This window comes from Metopolophium dirhodum, chromosome 1 (genome assembly GCF_019925205.1).
Source record: "Metopolophium dirhodum isolate CAU chromosome 1, ASM1992520v1, whole genome shotgun sequence".
Lineage (NCBI taxonomy): Eukaryota > Metazoa > Arthropoda > Insecta > Hemiptera > Aphididae > Metopolophium > Metopolophium dirhodum.
The window spans coordinates 28,235,927-28,259,090 of record NC_083560.1 but is presented as its reverse complement, the minus strand read 5'-3'; the positions used below and the strand labels follow the sequence as shown (position 1 = coordinate 28,259,090).

Genomic DNA, 23,164 nt, shown 5'->3' with positions numbered 1-23,164 from the left:
AATAATTGTTATCAAATGAATAACAACATAATGTTATTTTATTGTTTGCCGACTTTTGAATCATTCGATTATTAGGTAGGTATTTGAAATTTCAACAGAAATACAGACTCCGTCGTTCAGAGTTGTATTCATACATTTAGTAAAAAATTGCCATGCAAAAGTGTACTCTTTTTAGTAAAACATCCAAAGTATCGCCTCGCCACATTACGTTAATTATCATTAGTAAGTATTATTTTCTAGTTGTACTGATTATATTTCTTAATAATATGAGGCCAGACTAATTTGCTAATTTGTTCACAAAAATAGATTTCCAAAATAGAAAATACAAGTAACTAATGGCTACAAATCTTCTAATTAAATGTATCCGATTAATAATATGAATATCCGATTTCTATCTGGTACAGAATCTGCGGTAATTATTTCACAACCAGTGATTATAGACAAGGCTCAGTAAATCATCTAAGAGGTAAATTCATTTAATATGATTCATGTATTAGGTATTTAGATATTTTTAACAACTTGACATTTTCAGAAAATTGTATTTCTTTGACGATGGGTTGAAAGAACATGAACAGACAAACAAAGGATTTGGAGACGTTACAGTTGATGATTTTAATTCACCCAGAAAAGCCTCAGAAACCGAAAAATGTCTAATTCACACATACTTATGTAAGTATATTACTCAAGTCTCTGATTTTAAATGTTTGCCAAAACCAAATGTTACTTAGTAGCTTATCGTTTTTAGTCCACTGTATAAGAGTATGCTTATTATGGTTTTAAAAACTGAAATATATGATGTACCACATACAAGGAATTAAAAAGTCGCGCCAACAAATTTCAGACAATGACTTACTTGTAGATAATTCTGGTGGTTCTGATGTAGCCTTACAATATTGGAGTGAATTATGAAACTCAAAGAGAATATTCTGAGAATATAATTGATAGGATTTTATTTCAAACTATTTTACTGTGCTATTAACTAACATACCCACCTTTTCACGGGACACATTGTATAATATTCTTATCGAAGGCCTCAGCACGTTTAGTCAATATAAATTAATAAATAAACAATTTTAGGTTACAATCTTAAAATATCCATAGCTTGCTTTAAAAGTAAAATACCAATCAAAGTTTAGAGCTTCTCTATGAGGTTCTTTAATAATTATTTTTGTTTTAAGTTTGATTATAATATTATGTTATTTTACTATACTATTAAACCTGACAGTACATAATTGGATCTACTGTCCTCACAATTGCATGTTGCTCGTAGTTCAATGAGAGAAAACAAATGGTGCACTGACATATTTTTAACAAAGTTTAAGTTTTTTATACAATACATTTTGCTTAGCAGGAATCCAATTTCAATAACTCAGAGGGCCTCAATATATTTAAATTGCAAAGAAAATAGGTATACATAACTAGTTTGGACTATAGAGGGATAAGACATTTTAGTGGAATTACATTGAAATCATAACTTTTCTTTAATTACTGTAATTTTAACAAATCTCATACCTAATTGATAAAAATGATGAGAATATACGGTTATCAACTACATTTGTTTTTTGAAACAAAAAGTTATTTTAGAACTCGTCCCGTCACTATTGATCTGATTGTTATGACAATTGAATCTGTATTTTGGTACGTTGCGAGTAAGTGGCAACTTGATACAAATTAAGTTCTATTGAGGTGTGTAAACATGTGAACATTGTGAACAACTAAAATGTCATAAATTACAAGATAATAAGGTTTACACCTTAATTATTGGCATAGGGTAATATGATTTGTTTATTTTACATACAATATTACATTTATTCATAACACATATCTTTCAGTTCCCATGTATTGTTGTTTAGTAGATGTGACTTACACTTAATGGTTGTTTCAAGCAATGGTTATTGCCAAATTTTAATGTTAATTACAATATTAAATCTTATTTAAAAAATAATCTGCTCAAAAATGTATATATTTACTTTCCAAATGCACACCTACTAAAAACATTGTATCTCCTATTTTATTATTATTATGTTTATAGATTTTACACACAAATTTCCCGTGTCTTATTCTAAACAATTGGATCAAAAGACATCTCCAGCTGTTATCACACATATAACTTGTGAAGACACGACTATTGTACAAGATTTTTTTGTCAAACGCTTATTCTGTCAAAATGGTTGGCAGGATCTGTGAAAAGGTATATATTGAAGATGTTGCTGATAGGTTGTTAAAAGAAGTTGAGTGGTCTACATACGTACATACACGGTATGTACATTTATTGATCGTAGTCATATAAATTATCAAATTTAATTAAATATGTAAATTATAGGATTACTGGTTGTCAATACTGTTCCCATTCATGGAACTTACCTCTCAACAAGGATAGACAAATTTCTTTGAAAGAAAAGTAAGCAAAACTAATTACCTTCAGTTTTACTCCATCATGTTTTTAAATAAAACTATTTGTCTTTGACTTATTTATAATTATAAGAAAACTTTATTATACAATTGTATAAATAAAATGGCAGATAATAGGTTACTAAGTCACAGTTAAATATTAATCGGCGAATAACGATTTTAGTAATCTTGTGTTAATTTAAAAATATTATTTGTGGGTACTTCAATCTTTTAAAGTGTTTTATTATTTTTGATCTCACAATGATTATTTAAAATGCTATTTTTGGGCTATTTCAATCTACTGTAATACTAGTTTTAGAATAGCTGAATAGGTATTAATTTAATCTTTCCTCAATCAAATTTATTATTCATTTTAAGTGAATGAGAATTTTACTAATTTATAAATATGTAATTTATTATTTTAATTTATAGTTGTTGTAAATATGTTTAGGCCATGGGAGAACACCAAGAGTCAACCAAAAATTGGAGAAATACCCGATTGACAATAATCTTTAGAGCCTATTAACTTGAGAGCTGTGTTGTTATATTTTTAAGCCGTATACTCTAATAATGTACATCATAAAAATGATAATTCCAATTTTAGTAAACAGCAAAAATCATTCTTTTTGGACAATGATACTCTGTATCATAAAATACATTGTGCCAGTTTGATATTGAATAACAGATGTCAGATGAATATATTCAAAATTGTTTATGAAGGTTCCACTGAGGATGCATTTGCCTTTTCTAGTCATCGTGGTGGGAAGGCAACACTTCATCTAATAAACCAGCAGTATTATATTATATTTGATGACTTTGGATACAAAGCAATACATTAAAAAATGTAATATTTGTCAATGTGTCAATCCAGTTACAACACTAAAAGTGATACCTGAACTACACCCAGTTCCTCTACCAAAAAAGGTATATTACTTTTAACTAATAAATTAAAAATTATTAAACTAATTTGTAATAACCTAATAAAATATAATATTTAGGTTTTCAAGCATTTTGGAACCACCTAATTACATACAGTATGCAGCAGTTGCCATTGATTATTGCAGTAAAAGGTGTGAGGTGTTGCCATTGTCCGAACAAGAGCAACTACTGTAGCTTATTATATTTATGGTGAAATAATAATAATTATTATTTGTTGACATTCCTACCAAAAATTGTGATTAGCGACCAGTGTCAGGAATTTTGTAATAATTGACTGGAACTATTCATAAAGTTAGTTCACCATACTATCCACAAAGATTCAATCGCGCCATTTTAAATTATTTGCTCAATGTATGTTAACTCTTTTTGTATAATAAATATAAAATAATATATTATTAAAACTACAATAATATCAGTTTTAGATATTTTGAAAATAAAATTTAATGGCCTAACGTTTTACAAGGTGTTTTCTTTGCAAACCGGGCGTACTACAAACATAAACTAAATATTCGTCATTTTTTTTATTATTCCAAAGAGAGCCACTACTTCTAGTTGACTTCAAACTTTCCCAAATGAGGATAGTAGTATAATCGAGGACAATATTTTTACCGGAGAATTCAACAAAAACAAGTTTTAAGAAACTTTGCAGAGTAGTCTATCAATGAGAGGAATGTCATATTTATACTATTTTTTTATAATTACAACATAATTAATATTTTGATATAAGAAAAAAAATATTTAATATAATATAAAAGTCTCATAGTAGGGTTAGTATATATATTGTCCTCCCCACATATATTATTTATTTATATTAATTTATTATTAAAACTAATTTCGAGGTCAGTTCCAAAATAGATTTGTTAAATAATCGTTAGAAGTTTTAATATAAATTAAAATATTAGGTCTTCTGTTGTTTATATTTTGTATAATTTTTATATCTTAGATAGTATAAGTTAGTAATGGCTTTTATAGGAATTGGTTGTTAGTATCTTTCAGAAGGTATTTTTAAATTGTTACTCTTTTTTGTATTATTATAAAAGCCAAAAACTTAAAACCAAAAAAAAAAAACATAAGAACTTACACAATTTTTGAGAGATACCTATTATTATAACACAATAGGTAGTCCAAATTTAAATTAATTAATCCTAATTTTCACAACACGCTATGTATTATAAAATTATGGTGACAGTAATTTAATATTTTGATGATGTAGGTACACAAATAATTATTAAATTTTTTAAATGTTTAGGTAGAGAACAGTTGCAATCATATTTAAAACAAAACAGAATAGAAAATGTATGTAAATATTAATTATTCCAAATAAGTATTTACAAGTATACAACCATTGATAAAACCTATAACTGATTGTAATAGAAGTTTGCGGTACTGATACCGAAATAATTGCCGCTGCTATTTATTTTAAAACTTCAGTATATATATTTAGTAGTCTGACACACACTTAGTGGCTTTTTAAGAATATTAATTAAAAAGGTAACCCAAAACTTGGAGAAAAATGTTTGTATCTAATATACCAAAATAACACACACTATGAAGTAGACACAGATGTAATTGAAAGTATTGAAACGTAACGTAACGATATCGTCGTTCGAGATTTTTAAGATTTAAATTTTACTCTGAATTTTGATCGTCCATGCTGTAAAATGTTAAAGCAAACCTTTGGGAATTTTTAACTAAAAAACACGGCTCAAAAATGTCATCGCAATATCTAGATATCTAGATATCTCTACGTAATTGTATAATATTTTATTATTGACTACATGGATTTTTAAAAGGAAGGAGCTAATAAATAACAATATTATCTTTGTAGTTCATAATGTAGTTCATTCATTAATATTATTAGATACACTATGTTGTCATTTTTTCCCCATTTATTCATCCATAATATATTAATTAATAAGTTGCATATAATATGTCACACATAAATTAACTGAATAAAAAAAATAACAGTTATATGAATTGAAATGCCATAGGTAGTTATTTTAAAAAAATGGTTAACCTATTCAAATTTGTATTATCACTATCAGTTTTAAAACGTTGATTTACACAGCCGCCAAAAAAAAAAAAAAAAATGAAAAATTTGTTATAGACGCGGCAGGAAAGTACAGCGTTCTGTGGATTTATAAAAACGTAAAATTGCAAACTTCTAAAATAATGATTTGCGCAAATTTGTTGTTGCACCATCGGTCTTGACTTGTTAAAATACATGTTTCAAAAAAAAAAAAAAAAATCAATTGGTAGCTATTTCCCCAGTAATTTTCTTGAACGTAAAGAAAAACTACCTAATAAACCATTTTATGTATCTGGAATTTTTTATATTTGCAAATAAGCAAATTAAAATTTACACTAGGTGAAGTTATATTTTTTTCAAAGTTAACTTTTAACTTAACTTAATTTTTCTAAAATAACTTAACTTAATTAAAATTAGTTAGCTTGCCCAGCCTTGGCTGGTACTATACCTAATCCCTAATTAGGTACAGTATGTGACAGCCAGCAGGGGCACGATCCCGTGTTTATTAAGATTAAGATTTAACAAAGATAACGATGAAAGTGTAACGTACCATTTATATTGAAACCATTTATATATATTAGGTTATTTATAACCTAATAATATAGGTAGGTAAAACTACTAATACAGCTTACCGGTTTTTTTTTTTTATAAATTTCGTAACAGTTTATAAATTTGATTTTGAACTATTTGTAGGTATATAACAGTTTGTAAATACAGCTCATTGGGTCTTTTACCATATCACCACCACCGTAATTACGCCCCTGCGTCAACATAATGATTTACCTACTATAATATACGTTTTTCAACCACAATTGCCCTTCCTCACAGACTCTGGGAATTTCGACCTACCCAATGCGCCAACAAGATTTACTTTCCAACCGGAAAAAATGAGAAGCAAAGCATTATTTCAACTACTTATGTTGTAGACAGACACAAAAAATTGGAAAATAAAATTATAACGCAGAGCTTAAAGCGCTAATAGTTTCAAAATAGGTCGTTTCACTCTAATTTTTAAGCTAACGATGCTAATTAATGTGGTCTGTTGATCGTAAATTTGCTACACAAGACGCAGACAATAAAATGCCCATGTGACGTTTCACGTCCGCTGAATTCGTGCTTATGGAGTCAGCGTTTACGAAGTTTCGGACTTTAGTAAAATTTAAATTCCCGCCACATCGGCCAGAAGTACCACATGCAATAGATAACCGTTCTGATTATCACTAAGATAGTAATAATTGTTATCAAATGAATAACAACATAATGTTATTTTATTGTTTGCCGACTTTTGAATCATTCGATTATTAGGTAGGTATTTGAAATTTGAACAGAAATACAGACTCCGTCGTTCAGAGTTGTATTCATACATTTAGTAAAAAATTGCCATGCAAAAGTGTACTCTTTTTAGTAAAACATCCAAAGTATCGCCTCGCCACATTACGTTAATTATCATTAGTAAGTATTATTTTCTAGTTGTACTGATTATATTTCTTAATAATATGAGGCCAGACTAATTTGCTAATTTGTTCACAAAAATAGATTTCCAAAATAGAAAATACAAGTAACTAATGGCTACAAATCTTCTAATTAAATGATTATCCGATTTCTATCTGGTACAGAATCTGCGGTAATTATTTCACAACCAGTGATTATAGACAAGGCTCAGTAAATCATCTAAGAGGTAAATTCATTTAATATGATTCATGTATTAGGTATTTAGATATTTTTAACAACTTGACATTTTCAGAAAATTGTATTTCTTTGACGATGGGTTGAAAGAACATGAACAGACAAACAAAGGATTTGGAGACGTTACAGTTGATGATTTTAATTCACCCAGAAAAGCCTCAGAAACCGAAAAATGTCTAATTCACACATACCTATGTAAGTATATTACTCAAGTCTCTGATTTTAAATGTTTGCCAAAACCAAATGTTACTTAGTAGCTTATCGTTTTTAGTCCACTGTATAAGAGTATGCTTATTATGGTTTTAAAAACTGAAATATATGATGTACCACATACAAGGAATTAAAAAGTCGCGCCAACAAATTTCAGACAATGACTTACTTGTAGATAATTCTGGTGGTTCTGATGTAGCCTTACAATATTGGAGTGAATTATGAAACTCAAAGAGAATATTCTGAGAATATAATTGATAGGATTTTATTTCAAACTATTTTACTGTGCTATTAACTAACATACCCACCTTTTCACGGGACACATTGTATAATATTCTTATCGAAGGCCTCAGCACGTTTAGTCAATATAAATTAATAAATAAACAATTTTAGGTTACAATCTTAAAATATCCATAGCTTGCTTTAAAAGTAAAATACCAATCAAAGTTTAGAGCTTCTCTATGAGGTTCTTTAATAATTATTTTTGTTTTAAGTTTGATTATAATATTATGTTATTTTACTATACTATTAAACCTGACAGTACATAATTGGATCTACTGTCCTCACAATTGCATGTTGCTCGTAGTTCAATGAGAGAAAACAAATGGTGCACTGACATATTTTTAACAAAGTTTAAGTTTTTTATACAATACATTTTGCTTAGCAGGAATCCAATTTCAATAACTCAGAGGGCCTCAATATATTGAAATTGCAAAGAAAATAGGTATACATAACTAGTTTGGACTATAGAGGGATAAGACATTTTAGTGGAATTACATTGAAATCATAACTTTTCTTTAATTACTGTAATTTTAACAAATCTCATACCTAATTGATAAAAATGATGAGAATATACGGTTATCAACTACATTTGTTTTTTGAAACAAAAAGTTATTTTAGAACTCGTCCCGTCACTATTGATCTGATTGTTATGACAATTGAATCTGTATTTTGGTACGTTGCGAGTAAGTGGCAACTTGATACAAATTAAGTTCTATTGAGGTGTGTAAACATGTGAACATTGTGAACAACTAAAATGTCATAAATTACAAGATAATAAGGTTTACACCTTAATTATTGGCATAGGTTAATATGATTTGTTTATTTTCATACAATATTTATTTATTTATTTATTTATTGAATATATTCAACGGGCAATAGCCCTTTACAAAGTATATAATATAACAATATGACAACAATCAAAATATATATAAATTAAGTAGGTAATAAAAATACAAAAATTTAAATAATGTTTTAAAAATTAAAAATAAATGACTAATAATAAATGTATACGACAAGTAACAATATTAAGTAATAATAATAATTAGATAAAATGTGGTTTTTTTAGAAGCAATACAGTATTTAGTTTAAAATTAACACGAGTAGAATTAAAAAAATCAAGATGGTGGGAGATTAAATTGGCTAACCTAAGAGCTCTTGGTAGAAAAGAGAAGGCTCCACTATTAGTTCTATAATGTGGAATAACAAATAAATCTAGATTGCGCGTATAAAGACGAGGAATTCGGAAACCAATCATTGCTAATAATTCAGGACAAAGAACAAAACCATTAATAATGTCAAAAATAAACATTATATCTGTTAGATTCCGTCTCAGAGAAAGACTATCAAGATCCAATGATACCTGAATTGGTATAATTGAGTCTCTGGAGAAAGGAAGATTTAGTTTATATGAAATATTTTTGAGAAACTTGTTTTGAACATTATCAAGTTCAGAGTAAAATGTTGTTAGATTTTGCGACCAAACAAGGGAGCCAAATTCAAGGTTAGATCTAACTAAAGAAGTATAAAGTAATTTTAAGCATCTAGGATTTTTAAATTCTTTAGTATTTCTATTTAAGAAACCTAACATCTTATATGATTTGTTGAGGATTGATTTATGATTCAATTTGAAGCCAAGATCACTATCAAAGTGAATTCCCAAATCTTTGATTGAATTAACTCTTGATAAGGGACACTCATTAATTATATACTGATTCAAAAGAGGATTAGCTCTACGGGTAAAAGAAATTACATTACACTTATTAATATTTAATGGTAAATAATTATTTTTACTCCAAATAACAAACTTATCTAATATTGATTGAAGATTTATTTGATCAGCTACAGAATTTATCTTGCAAAAAATTTTGGCATCATCAGCAAATAATAAAATATGTGCTATGTTAGAGTTATCTAATATATAATGTGGTAAATCATCAATGAAAATTAGAAACAGTAGAGGACCTAAATGGGAACCTTGAGGGACACCAGAAGAGACCTGAAAATTTTGTGATGAGTGAAATGAGATTTTGACGGCTTGAGTTCTATTTGTGAGGTACGAATATAGCCATTTAAGAAAGTTTCCATCTATACCAAATGATTTTAATTTATAATAAAGTAAAATATGATCAACTTTGTCAAAAGCCTTCTGAAAATCAGTGTATATGGTGTCAACTTGAAGACCTTGATCTAAAGCATTAGTTAGAAAATTTTGATACAATAGTAAATTGGTGAAAATCGAGTGCTTCATTAAGAAGCCATGCTGAGCGGGACTAATATAATTTAATAATAAACTGGACAGTTTTTTAGAAATAATAGCTTCAAATACTTTAGGTATAGCAGAAAGTTTAGAGATTGGCCGATAATTACAGATATCATTCTTACTCCCAGATTTATGTATAGGTGTAACAAATGATTTTTTCCAAAAGGTGGGAAAAACACCAGTTGATAAAGAGAGATTAAATAAGTAGTGCAATGGCTTGATTAACAATGAAAAGCATTTTTTTAGGAAAATCGGTGGAATACCATCGGGACCAGTAGATGATTTATCATCAATAGATATTAAATAATCAGCAATTTCATCCTCAGAAATGTACATTGAGTTAATATTTATATCATGCATATTAACATTAAGAGATTCAAGAATATCATCAGGCAATTTATTTTTAGAGTAAACAGAGGAGAAATGATTAGCAAATAATTGAGAGATTTCTTCTATATTATGAGCAGTTGTATTATAAAAAAACATTGACATTAGAATATTGGATTTATTTGATTTGAGAGATTGAATATATTTCCAAAATGATTTTATATTAATATTAATGTTATTTTCAATCTTAAGTATGTAATTTAATTGAAGTTGTTTATATAGTTGTTTACATTCCTTGCGTAAATTAGAAAAAATAGAATAATCAGATAAAGAATTTGAAATTTTATATTTTTTATGCGCTAATTTTTTTAATTTAATAATTTTTCTTAAATTATAATTTGACCAAGAAACGTTATGATCAGTATTAAGATCTAAAGTTATCATTGGAACTAATAAATCAAAAGAATGATTAATTATTTCATGGAATTTCAATATAGCATTTTCTAAATTCAAGGTAGTTATATTATCCATAATATCTATATGAGACAAAAAAGCATGAATGTCATTAAAATTGCAGGAATTAAAATTGAAAATTACAGGAGAAATAGTTTGGAAATTAATATTTGGTGTTGGAAAGTGAGAGATAAATTCTAAAGGTGGATGATATGAATCAATTAAAGGTATTAATGAACAATTAGAGGCATGCATAGAATCAACAGTAGAGTTTGAAAATATCAAGTCTAGAATACCATTGTGACTATTAGTAATGTTATTAACCTGCTTTAAATTTAAGTAATCAATATAAAAATTAACAAGTGTAGTGGATATAGGATTTCTAAATAAAGTATAATCAGTGACTGAAAATTCATTTACATTAAAATCACCAATAATTAAAAAATTTTTAATAGAGTTTTTTAGTAAAAACTTTTCTATTATATCACAATGCTTATTATATAATTCGATTTTGGAGTTTGGTGGGAAATAAACGCAACCTAGAAGTATGTTAATATTATTATAAGAGAATATTACATTTATTCATAACACATATCTTTCAGTTCCCATGTATTGTTGTTTAGTAGATGTGACTTACACTTAATGGTTGTTTCAAGCAATGGTTATTGCCAAATTTTAATGTTAATTACAATATTAAATCTTATTTAAAAAATAATCTGCTCAAAAATGTATATATTTACTTTCCAAATGCACACCTACTAAAAACATTGTATCTCCTATTTTATTATTATTATGTTTATAGATTTTACACACAAATTTCCCGTGTCTTATTCTAAACAATTGGATCAAAAGACATCTCCAGCTGTTATCACACATATAACTTGTGAAGACACGACTATTGTACAAGATTTTTTTGTCAAACGCTTATTCTGTCAAAATGGTTGGCAGGATCTGTGAAAAGGTATATATTGAAGATGTTGCTGATAGGTTGTTAAAAGAAGTTGAGTGGTCTACATACGTACATACACGGTATGTACATTTATTGATCGTAGTCATATAAATTATCAAATTTAATTAAATATGTAAATTATAGGATTACTGGTTGTCAATACTGTTCCCATTCATGGAACTTACCTCTCAACAAGGATAGACAAATTTCTTTGAAAGAAAAGTAAGCAAAACTAATTACCTTCAGTTTTACTCCATCATGTTTTTAAATAAAACTATTTGTCTTTGACTTATTTATAATTATAAGAAAACTTTATTATACAATTGTATAAATAAAATGGCAGATAATAGGTTACTAAGTCACAGTTAAATATTAATCGGCGAATAACGATTTTAGTAATCTTGTGTTAATTTAAAAATATTATTTGTGGGTACTTCAATCTTTTAAAGTGTTTTATTATTTTTGATCTCACAATGATTATTTAAAATGCTATTTTTGGGCTATTTCAATCTACTGTAATACTAGTTTTAGAATAGCTGAATAGGTATTAATTTAATCTTTCCTCAATCAAATTTATTATTCATTTTAAGTGAATGAGAATTTTACTAATTTATAAATATGTAATTTATTATTTTAATTTATAGTTGTTGTAAATATGTTTAGGCCATGGGAGAACACCAAGAGTCAACCAAAAATTGGAGAAATACCCGATTGACAATAATCTTTAGAGCCTATTAACTTGAGAGCTGTGTTGTTATATTTTTAAGCCGTATACTCTAATAATGTACATCATAAAAATGATAATTCCAATTTTAGTAAACAGCAAAAATCATTCTTTTTGGACAATGATACTCTGTATCATAAAATACATTGTGCCAGTTTGATATTGAATAACAGATGTCAGATGAATATATTCAAAATTGTTTATGAAGGTTCCACTGAGGATGCATTTGCCTTTTCTAGTCATCGTGGTGGGAAGGCAACACTTCATCTAATAAACCAGCAGTATTATATTATATTTGATGACTTTGGATACAAAGCAATACATTAAAAAATGTAATATTTGTCAATGTGTCAATCCAGTTACAACACTAAAAGTGATACCTGAACTACACCCAGTTCCTCTACCAAAAAAGGTATATTACTTTTAACTAATAAATTAAAAATTATTAAACTAATTTGTAATAACCTAATAAAATATAATATTTAGGTTTTCAAGCATTTTGGAACCACCTAATTACATACAGTATGCAGCAGTTGCCATTGATTATTGCAGTAAAAGGTGTGAGGTGTTGCCATTGTCCGAACAAGAGCAACTACTGTAGCTTATTATATTTATGGTGAAATAATAATAATTATTATTTGTTGACATTCCTACCAAAAATTGTGATTAGCGACCAGTGTCAGGAATTTTGTAATAATTGACTGGAACTATTCATAAAGTTAGTTCACCATACTATCCACAAAGATTCAATCGCGCCATTTTAAATTATTTGCTCAATGTATGTTAACTCTTTTTGTATAATAAATATAAAATAATATATTATTAAAACTACAATAATATCAGTTTTAGATATTTTGAAAATAAAATTTAATGGCCTAACGTTTTACAAGGTGTTTTCTTTGCAAACCGGGCGTACTACAAACATAAACTAAATATTCGTCATTTTTTTTATTATTCCAAAGAGAGCCACTACTTCTAGTTGACTTCAAACTTTCCCAAATGAGGATAGTAGTATAATCGAGGACAATATTTTTACCGGAGAATTCAACAAAAACAAGTTTTAAGAAACTTTGCAGAGTAGTCTATCAATGAGAGGAATGTCATATTTATACTATTTTTTTATAATTACAACATAATTAATATTTTGATATAAGAAAAAAAATATTTAATATAATATAAAAGTCTCATAGTAGGGTTAGTATATATATTGTCCTCCCCACATATATTATTTATTTATATTAATTTATTATTAAAACTAATTTCGAGGTCAGTTCCAAAATAGATTTGTTAAATAATCGTTAGAAGTTTTAATATAAATTAAAATATTAGGTCTTCTGTTGTTTATATTTTGTATAATTTTTATATCTTAGATAGTATAAGTTAGTAATGGCTTTTATAGGAATTGGTTGTTAGTATCTTTCAGAAGGTATTTTTAAATTGTTACTCTTTTTTGTATTATTATAAAAGCCAAAAACTTAAAACCAAAAAAAAAAACATAAGAACTTACACAATTTTTGAGAGATACCTATTATTATAACACAATAGGTAGTCCAAATTTAAATTAATTAATCCTAATTTTCACAACACGCTATGTATTATAAAATTATGGTGACAGTAATTTAATATTTTGATGATGTAGGTACACAAATAATTATTAAATTTTTTAAATGTTTAGGTAGAGAACAGTTGCAATCATATTTAAAACAAAACAGAATAGAAAATGTATGTAAATATTAATTATTCCAAATAAGTATTTACAAGTATACAACCATTGATAAAACCTATAACTGATTGTAATAGAAGTTTGCGGTACTGATACCGAAATAATTGCCGCTGCTATTTATTTTAAAACTTCAGTATATATATTTAGTAGTCTGACACACACTTAGTGGCTTTTTAAGAATATTAATTAAAAAGGTAACCCAAAACTTGGAGAAAAATGTTTGTATCTAATATACCAAAATAACACACACTATGAAGTAGACACAGATGTAATTGAAAGTATTGAAACGTAACGTAACGATATCGTCGTTCGAGATTTTTAAGATTTAAATTTTACTCTGAATTTTGATCGTCCATGCTGTAAAATGTTAAAGCAAACCTTTGGGAATTTTTAACTAAAAAACACGGCTCAAAAATGTCATCGCAATATCTAGATATCTAGATATCTCTACGTAATTGTATAATATTTTATTATTGACTACATGGATTTTTAAAAGGAAGGAGCTAATAAATAACAATATTATCTTTGTAGTTCATAATGTAGTTCATTCATTAATATTATTAGATACACTATGTTGTCATTTTTTCCCCATTTATTCATCCATAATATATTAATTAATAAGTTGCATATAATATGTCACACATAAATTAACTGAATAAAAAAAATAACAGTTATATGAATTGAAATGCCATAGGTAGTTATTTTAAAAAAATGGTTAACCTATTCAAATTTGTATTATCACTATCAGTTTTAAAACGTTGATTTACACAGCCGCCAAAAAAAAAAAAAAAAATGAAAAATTTGTTATAGACGCGGCAGGAAAGTACAGCGTTCTGTGGATTTATAAAAACGTAAAATTGCAAACTTCTAAAATAATGATTTGCGCAAATTTGTTGTTGCACCATCGGTCTTGACTTGTTAAAATACATGTTTCAAAAAAAAAAAAAAAAATCAATTGGTAGCTATTTCCCCAGTAATTTTCTTGAACGTAAAGAAAAACTACCTAATAAACCATTTTATGTATCTGGAATTTTTTATATTTGCAAATAAGCAAATTAAAATTTACACTAGGTGAAGTTATATTTTTTTCAAAGTTAACTTTTAACTTAACTTAATTTTTCTAAAATAACTTAACTTAATTAAAATTAGTTAGCTTGCCCAGCCTTGGCTGGTACTATACCTAATCCCTAATTAGGTACAGTATGTGACAGCCAGCAGGGGCACGATCCCGTGTTTATTAAGATTAAGATTTAACAAAGATAACGATGAAAGTGTAACGTACCATTTATATTGAAACCATTTATATATATTAGGTTATTTATAACCTAATAATATAGGTAGGTAAAACTACTAATACAGCTTACCGGTTTTTTTTTTTATAAATTTCGTAACAGTTTATAAATTTGATTTTGAACTATTTGTAGGTATATAACAGTTTGTAAATACAGCTCATTGGGTCTTTTACCATATCACCACCACCGTAATTACGCCCCTGCGTCAACATAATGATTTACCTACTATAATATACGTTTTTCAACCACAATTGCCCTTCCTCACAGACTCTGGGAATTTCGACCTACCCAATGCGCCAACAAGATTTACTTTCCAACCGGAAAAAATGAGAAGCAAAGCATTATTTCAACTACTTATGTTGTAGACAGACACAAAAAATTGGAAAATAAAATTATAACGCAGAGCTTAAAGCGCTAATAGTTTCAAAATAGGTCGTTTCACTCTAATTTTTAAGCTAACGATGCTAATTAATGTGGTCTGTTGATCGTAAATTTGCTACACAAGACGCAGACAATAAAATGCCCATGTGACGTTTCACGTCCGCTGAATTCGTGCTTATGGAGTCAGCGTTTACGAAGTTTCGGACTTTAGTAAAATTTAAATTCCCGCCACATCGGCCAGAAGTACCACATGCAATAGATAACCGTTCTGATTATCACTAAGATAGTAATAATTGTTATCAAATGAATAACAACATAATGTTATTTTATTGTTTGCCGACTTTTGAATCATTCGATTATTAGGTAGGTATTTGAAATTTGAACAGAAATACAGACTCCGTCGTTCAGAGTTGTATTCATACATTTAGTAAAAAATTGCCATGCAAAAGTGTACTCTTTTTAGTAAAACATCCAAAGTATCGCCTCGCCACATTACGTTAATTATCATTAGTAAGTATTATTTTCTAGTTGTACTGATTATATTTCTTAATAATATGAGGCCAGACTAATTTGCTAATTTGTTCACAAAAATAGATTTCCAAAATAGAAAATACAAGTAACTAATGGCTACAAATCTTCTAATTAAATGATTATCCGATTTCTATCTGGTACAGAATCTGCGGTAATTATTTCACAACCAGTGATTATAGACAAGGCTCAGTAAATCATCTAAGAGGTAAATTCATTTAATATGATTCATGTATTAGGTATTTAGATATTTTTAACAACTTGACATTTTCAGAAAATTGTATTTCTTTGACGATGGGTTGAAAGAACATGAACAGACAAACAAAGGATTTGGAGACGTTACAGTTGATGATTTTAATTCACCCAGAAAAGCCTCAGAAACCGAAAAATGTCTAATTCACACATACCTATGTAAGTATATTACTCAAGTCTCTGATTTTAAATGTTTGCCAAAACCAAATGTTACTTAGTAGCTTATCGTTTTTAGTCCACTGTATAAGAGTATGCTTATTATGGTTTTAAAAACTGAAATATATGATGTACCACATACAAGGAATTAAAAAGTCGCGCCAACAAATTTCAGACAATGACTTACTTGTAGATAATTCTGGTGGTTCTGATGTAGCCTTACAATATTGGAGTGAATTATGAAACTCAAAGAGAATATTCTGAGAATATAATTGATAGGATTTTATTTCAAACTATTTTACTGTGCTATTAACTAACATACCCACCTTTTCACGGGACACATTGTATAATATTCTTATCGAAGGCCTCAGCACGTTTAGTCAATATAAATTAATAAATAAACAATTTTAGGTTACAATCTTAAAATATCCATAGCTTGCTTTAAAAGTAAAATACCAATCAAAGTTTAGAGCTTCTCTATGAGGTTCTTTAATAATTATTTTTGTTTTAAGTTTGATTATAATATTATGTTATTTTACTATACTATTAAACCTGACAGTACATAATTGGATCTACTGTCCTCACAATTGCATGTTGCTCGTAGTTCAATGAGAGAAAACAAATGGTGCACTGACATATTTTTAACAAAGTTTAAGTTTTTTATACAATACATTTTGCTTAGCAGGAATCCAATTTCAATAACTCAGAGGGCCTCAATATATTGAAATTGCAAAGAAAATAGGTATACATAACTAGTTTGGACTATAGAGGGATAAGACATTTTAGTGGAATTACATTGAAATCATAACTTTTCTTTAATTACTGTAATTTTAACAAATCTCATACCTAATTGATAAAAATGATGAGAATATACGGTTATCAACTACATTTGTTTTTTGAAACAAAAAGTTATTTTAGAACTCGTCCCGTCACTATTGATCTGATTGTTATGACAATTGAATCTGTATTTTGGTACGTTGCGAGTAAGTGGCAACTTGATACAAATTAAGTTCTATTGAGGTGTGTAAACATGTGAACATTGTGAACAACTAAAATGTCATAAATTACAAGATAATAAGGTTTACACCTTAATTATTGGCATAGGTTAATATGATTTGTTTATTTTCATACAATATTTATTTATTTATTTATTTATTGAATATATTCAACGGGCAATAGCCCTTTACAAAGTATATAATATAACAATATGACAACAATCAAAATATATATAAATTAAGTAGGTAATAAAAATACAAAAATTTAAATAATGTTTTAAAAATTAAAAATAAATGACTAATAATAAATGTATACGACAAGTAACAATATTAAGTAATAATAATAATTAGATAAAATGTGGTTTTTTTAGAAGCAATACAGTATTTAGTTTAAAATTAACACGAGTAGAATTAAAAAAATCAAGATGGTGGGAGATTAAATTGGCTAACCTAAGAGCTCTTGGTAGAAAAGAGAAGGCTCCACTATTAGTTCTATAATGTGGAATAACAAATAAATCTAGATTGCGCGTATAAAGACGAGGAATTCGGAAACCAATCATTGCTAATAATTCAGGACAAAGAACAAAACCATTAATAATGTCAAAAATAAACATTATATCTGTTAGATTCCGTCTCAGAGAAAGACTATCAAGATCCAATGATACCTGAATTGGTATAATTGAGTCTCTGGAGAAAGGAAGATTTAGTTTATATGAAATATTTTTGAGAAACTTGTTTTGAACATTATCAAGTTCAGAGTAAAATGTTGTTAGATTTTGCGACCAAACAAGGGAGCCAAATTCAAGGTTAGATCTAACTAAAGAAGTATAAAGTAATTTTAAGCATCTAGGATTTTTAAATTCTTTAGTATTTCTATTTAAGAAACCTAACATCTTATATGATTTGTTGAGGATTGATTTATGATTCAATTTGAAGCCAAGATCACTATCAAAGTGAATTCCCAAATCTTTGATTGAATTAACTCTTGATAAGGGACACTCATTAATTATATACTGATTCAAAAGAGGATTAGCTCTACGGGTAAAAGAAATTACATTACACTTATTAATATTTAATGGTAAATAATTATTTTTACTCCAAATAACAAACTTATCTAATATTGATTGAAGATTTATTTGATCAGCTACAGAATTTATCTTGCAAAAAATTTTGGCATCATCAGCAAATAATAAAATATGTGCTATGTTAGAGTTATCTAATATATAATGTGGTAAATCATCAATGAAAATTAGAAACAGTAGAGGACCTAAATGGGAACCTTGAGGGACACCAGAAGAGACCTGAAAATTTTGTGATGAGTGAAATGAGATTTTGACGGCTTGAGTTCTATTTGTGAGGTACGAATATAGCCATTTAAGAAAGTTTCCATCTATACCAAATGATTTTAATTTATAATAAAGTAAAATATGATCAACTTTGTCAAAAGCCTTCTGAAAATCAGTGTATATGGTGTCAACTTGAAGACCTTGATCTAAAGCATTAGTTAGAAAATTTTGATACAATAGTAAATTGGTGAAAATCGAGTGCTTCATTAAGAAGCCATGCTGAGCGGGACTAATATAATTTAATAATAAACTGGACAGTTTTTTAGAAATAATAGCTTCAAATACTTTAGGTATAGCAGAAAGTTTAGAGATTGGCCGATAATTACAGATATCATTCTTACTCCCAGATTTATGTATAGGTGTAACAAATGATTTTTTCCAAAAGGTGGGAAAAACACCAGTTGATAAAGAGAGATTAAATAAGTAGTGCAATGGCTTGATTAACAATGAAAAGCATTTTTTTAGGAAAATCGGTGGAATACCATCGGGACCAGTAGATGATTTATCATCAATAGATATTAAATAATCAGCAATTTCATCCTCAGAAATGTACATTGAGTTAATATTTATATCATGCATATTAACATTAAGAGATTCAAGAATATCATCAGGCAATTTATTTTTAGAGTAAACAGAGGAGAAATGATTAGCAAATAATTGAGAGATTTCTTCTATATTATGAGCAGTTGTATTATAAAAAAACATTGACATTAGAATATTGGATTTATTTGATTTGAGAGATTGAATATATTTCCAAAATGATTTTATATTAATATTAATGTTATTTTCAATCTTAAGTATGTAATTTAATTGAAGTTGTTTATATAGTTGTTTACATTCCTTGCGTAAATTAGAAAAAATAGAATAATCAGATAAAGAATTTGAAATTTTATATTTTTTATGCGCTAATTTTTTTAATTTAATAATTTTTCTTAAATTATAATTTGACCAAGAAACGTTATGATCAGTATTAAGATCTAAAGTTATCATTGGAACTAATAAATCAAAAGAATGATTAATTATTTCATGGAATTTCAATATAGCATTTTCTAAATTCAAGGTAGTTATATTATCCATAATATCTATATGAGACAAAAAAGCATGAATGTCATTAAAATTGCAGGAATTAAAATTGAAAATTACAGGAGAAATAGTTTGGAAATTAATATTTGGTGTTGGAAAGTGAGAGATAAATTCTAAAGGTGGATGATATGAATCAATTAAAGGTATTAATGAACAATTAGAGGCATGCATAGAATCAACAGTAGAGTTTGAAAATATCAAGTCTAGAATACCATTGTGACTATTAGTAATGTTATTAACCTGCTTTAAATTTAAGTAATCAATATAAAAATTAACAAGTGTAGTGGATATAGGATTTCTAAATAAAGTATAATCAGTGACTGAAAATTCATTTACATTAAAATCACCAATAATTAAAAAATTTTTAATAGAGTTTTTTAGTAAAAACTTTTCTATTATATCACAATGCTTATTATATAATTCGATTTTGGAGTTTGGTGGGAAATAAACGCAACCTAGAAGTATGTTAATATTATTATAAGAGAATATTACATTTATTCATAACACATATCTTTCAGTTCCCATGTATTGTTGTTTAGTAGATGTGACTTACACTTAATGGTTGTTTCAAGCAATGGTTATTGCCAAATTTTAATGTTAATTACAATATTAAATCTTATTTAAAAAATAATCTGCTCAAAAATGTATATATTTACTTTCCAAATGCACACCTACTAAAAACATTGTATCTCCTATTTTATTATTATTATGTTTATAGATTTTACACACAAATTTCCCGTGTCTTATTCTAAACAATTGGATCAAAAGACATCTCCAGCTGTTATCACACATATAACTTGTGAAGACACGACTATTGTACAAGATTTTTTTGTCAAACGCTTATTCTGTCAAAATGGTTGGCAGGATCTGTGAAAAGGTATATATTGAAGATGTTGCTGATAGGTTGTTAAAAGAAGTTGAGTGGTCTACATACGTACATACACGGTATGTACATTTATTGATCGTAGTCATATAAATTATCAAATTTAATTAAATATGTAAATTATAGGATTACTGGTTGTCAATACTGTTCCCATTCATGGAACTTACCTCTCAACAAGGATAGACAAATTTCTTTGAAAGAAAAGTAAGCAAAACTAATTACCTTCAGTTTTACTCCATCATGTTTTTAAATAAAACTATTTGTCTTTGACTTATTTATAATTATAAGAAAACTTTATTATACAATTGTATAAATAAAATGGCAGATAATAGGTTACTAAGTCACAGTTAAATATTAATCGGCGAATAACGATTTTAGTAATCTTGTGTTAATTTAAAAATATTATTTGTGGGTACTTCAATCTTTTAAAGTGTTTTATTATTTTTGATCTCACAATGATTATTTAAAATGCTATTTTTGGGCTATTTCAATCTACTGTAATACTAGTTTTAGAATAGCTGAATAGGTATTAATTTAATCTTTCCTCAATCAAATTTATTATTCATTTTAAGTGAATGAGAATTTTACTAATTTATAAATATGTAATTTATTATTTTAATTTATAGTTGTTGTAAATATGTTTAGGCCATGGGAGAACACCAAGAGTCAACCAAAAATTGGAGAAATACCCGATTGACAATAATCTTTAGAGCCTATTAACTTGAGAGCTGTGTTGTTATATTTTTAAGCCGTATACTCTAATAATGTACATCATAAAAATGATAATTCCAATTTTAGTAAACAGCAAAAATCATTCTTTTTGGACAATGATACTCTGTATCATAAAATACATTGTGCCAGTTTGATATTGAATAACAGATGTCAGATGAATATATTCAAAATTGTTTATGAAGGTTCCACTGAGGATGCATTTGCCTTTTCTAGTCATCGTGGTGGGAAGGCAACACTTCATCTAATAAACCAGCAGTATTATATTATATTTGATGACTTTGGATACAAAGCAATACATTAAAAAATGTAATATTTGTCAATGTGTCAATCCAGTTACAACACTAAAAGTGATACCTGAACTACACCCAGTTCCTCTACCAAAAAAGGTATATTACTTTTAACTAATAAATTAAAAATTATTAAACTAATTTGTAATAACCTAATAAAATATAATATTTAGGTTTTCAAGCATTTTGGAACCACCTAATTACATACAGTATGCAGCAGTTGCCATTGATTATTGCAGTAAAAGGTGTGAGGTGTTGCCATTGTCCGAACAAGAGCAACTACTGTAGCTTATTATATTTATGGTGAAATAATAATAATTATTATTTGTTGACATTCCTACCAAAAATTGTGATTAGCGACCAGTGTCAGGAATTTTGTAATAATTGACTGGAACTATTCATAAAGTTAGTTCACCATACTATCCACAAAGATTCAATCGCGCCATTTTAAATTATTTGCTCAATGTATGTTAACTCTTTTTGTATAATAAATATAAAATAATATATTATTAAAACTACAATAATATCAGTTTTAGATATTTTGAAAATAAAATTTAATGGCCTAACGTTTTACAAGGTGTTTTCTTTGCAAACCGGGCGTACTACAAACATAAACTAAATATTCGTCATTTTTTTTATTATTCCAAAGAGAGCCACTACTTCTAGTTGACTTCAAACTTTCCCAAATGAGGATAGTAGTATAATCGAGGACAATATTTTTACCGGAGAATTCAACAAAAACAAGTTTTAAGAAACTTTGCAGAGTAGTCTATCAATGAGAGGAATGTCATATTTATACTATTTTTTTATAATTACAACATAATTAATATTTTGATATAAGAAAAAAAATATTTAATATAATATAAAAGTCTCATAGTAGGGTTAGTATATATATTGTCCTCCCCACATATATTATTTATTTATATTAATTTATTATTAAAACTAATTTCGAGGTCAGTTCCAAAATAGATTTGTTAAATAATCGTTAGAAGTTTTAATATAAATTAAAATATTAGGTCTTCTGTTGTTTATATTTTGTATAATTTTTATATCTTAGATAGTATAAGTTAGTAATGGCTTTTATAGGAATTGGTTGTTAGTATCTTTCAGAAGGTATTTTTAAATTGTTACTCTTTTTTGTATTATTATAAAAGCCAAAAACTTAAAACCAAAAAAAAAAACATAAGAACTTACACAATTTTTGAGAGATACCTATTATTATAACACAATAGGTAGTCCAAATTTAAATTAATTAA

At 27.3% G+C, this 23,164-nt stretch overlaps 3 long non-coding RNA genes across 3 annotated transcripts; all 3 read left to right on the top strand.

Moving 5' to 3' along the window:
• The first annotated feature begins 85 nt into the window (after window positions 1–85).
• On the top strand, window positions 86–3,773 carry LOC132936231 (uncharacterized). The gene is made up of 7 exons (XR_009663432.1): window positions 86–222; window positions 307–466; window positions 533–669; window positions 2,033–2,259; window positions 2,324–2,401; window positions 2,843–3,315; window positions 3,390–3,773. It is a non-coding gene; the product is annotated as an uncharacterized LOC132936231 (long non-coding RNA).
• A 2,871-nt stretch (window positions 3,774–6,644) lies between these two features.
• LOC132936263 (uncharacterized) lies at window positions 6,645–13,120 on the top strand. Its single transcript, XR_009663437.1, has 7 exons — window positions 6,645–6,811; window positions 6,896–7,037; window positions 7,104–7,240; window positions 11,380–11,606; window positions 11,671–11,748; window positions 12,190–12,662; window positions 12,737–13,120. It is a non-coding gene; the product is annotated as an uncharacterized LOC132936263 (long non-coding RNA).
• Window positions 13,121–15,989: 2,869 nt separating this feature from the next.
• Window positions 15,990–22,465, top strand: LOC132936262 (uncharacterized). Its single transcript, XR_009663436.1, has 7 exons — window positions 15,990–16,156; window positions 16,241–16,382; window positions 16,449–16,585; window positions 20,725–20,951; window positions 21,016–21,093; window positions 21,535–22,007; window positions 22,082–22,465. It is a non-coding gene; the product is annotated as an uncharacterized LOC132936262 (long non-coding RNA).
• Window positions 22,466–23,164: the final 699 nt, after the last annotated feature.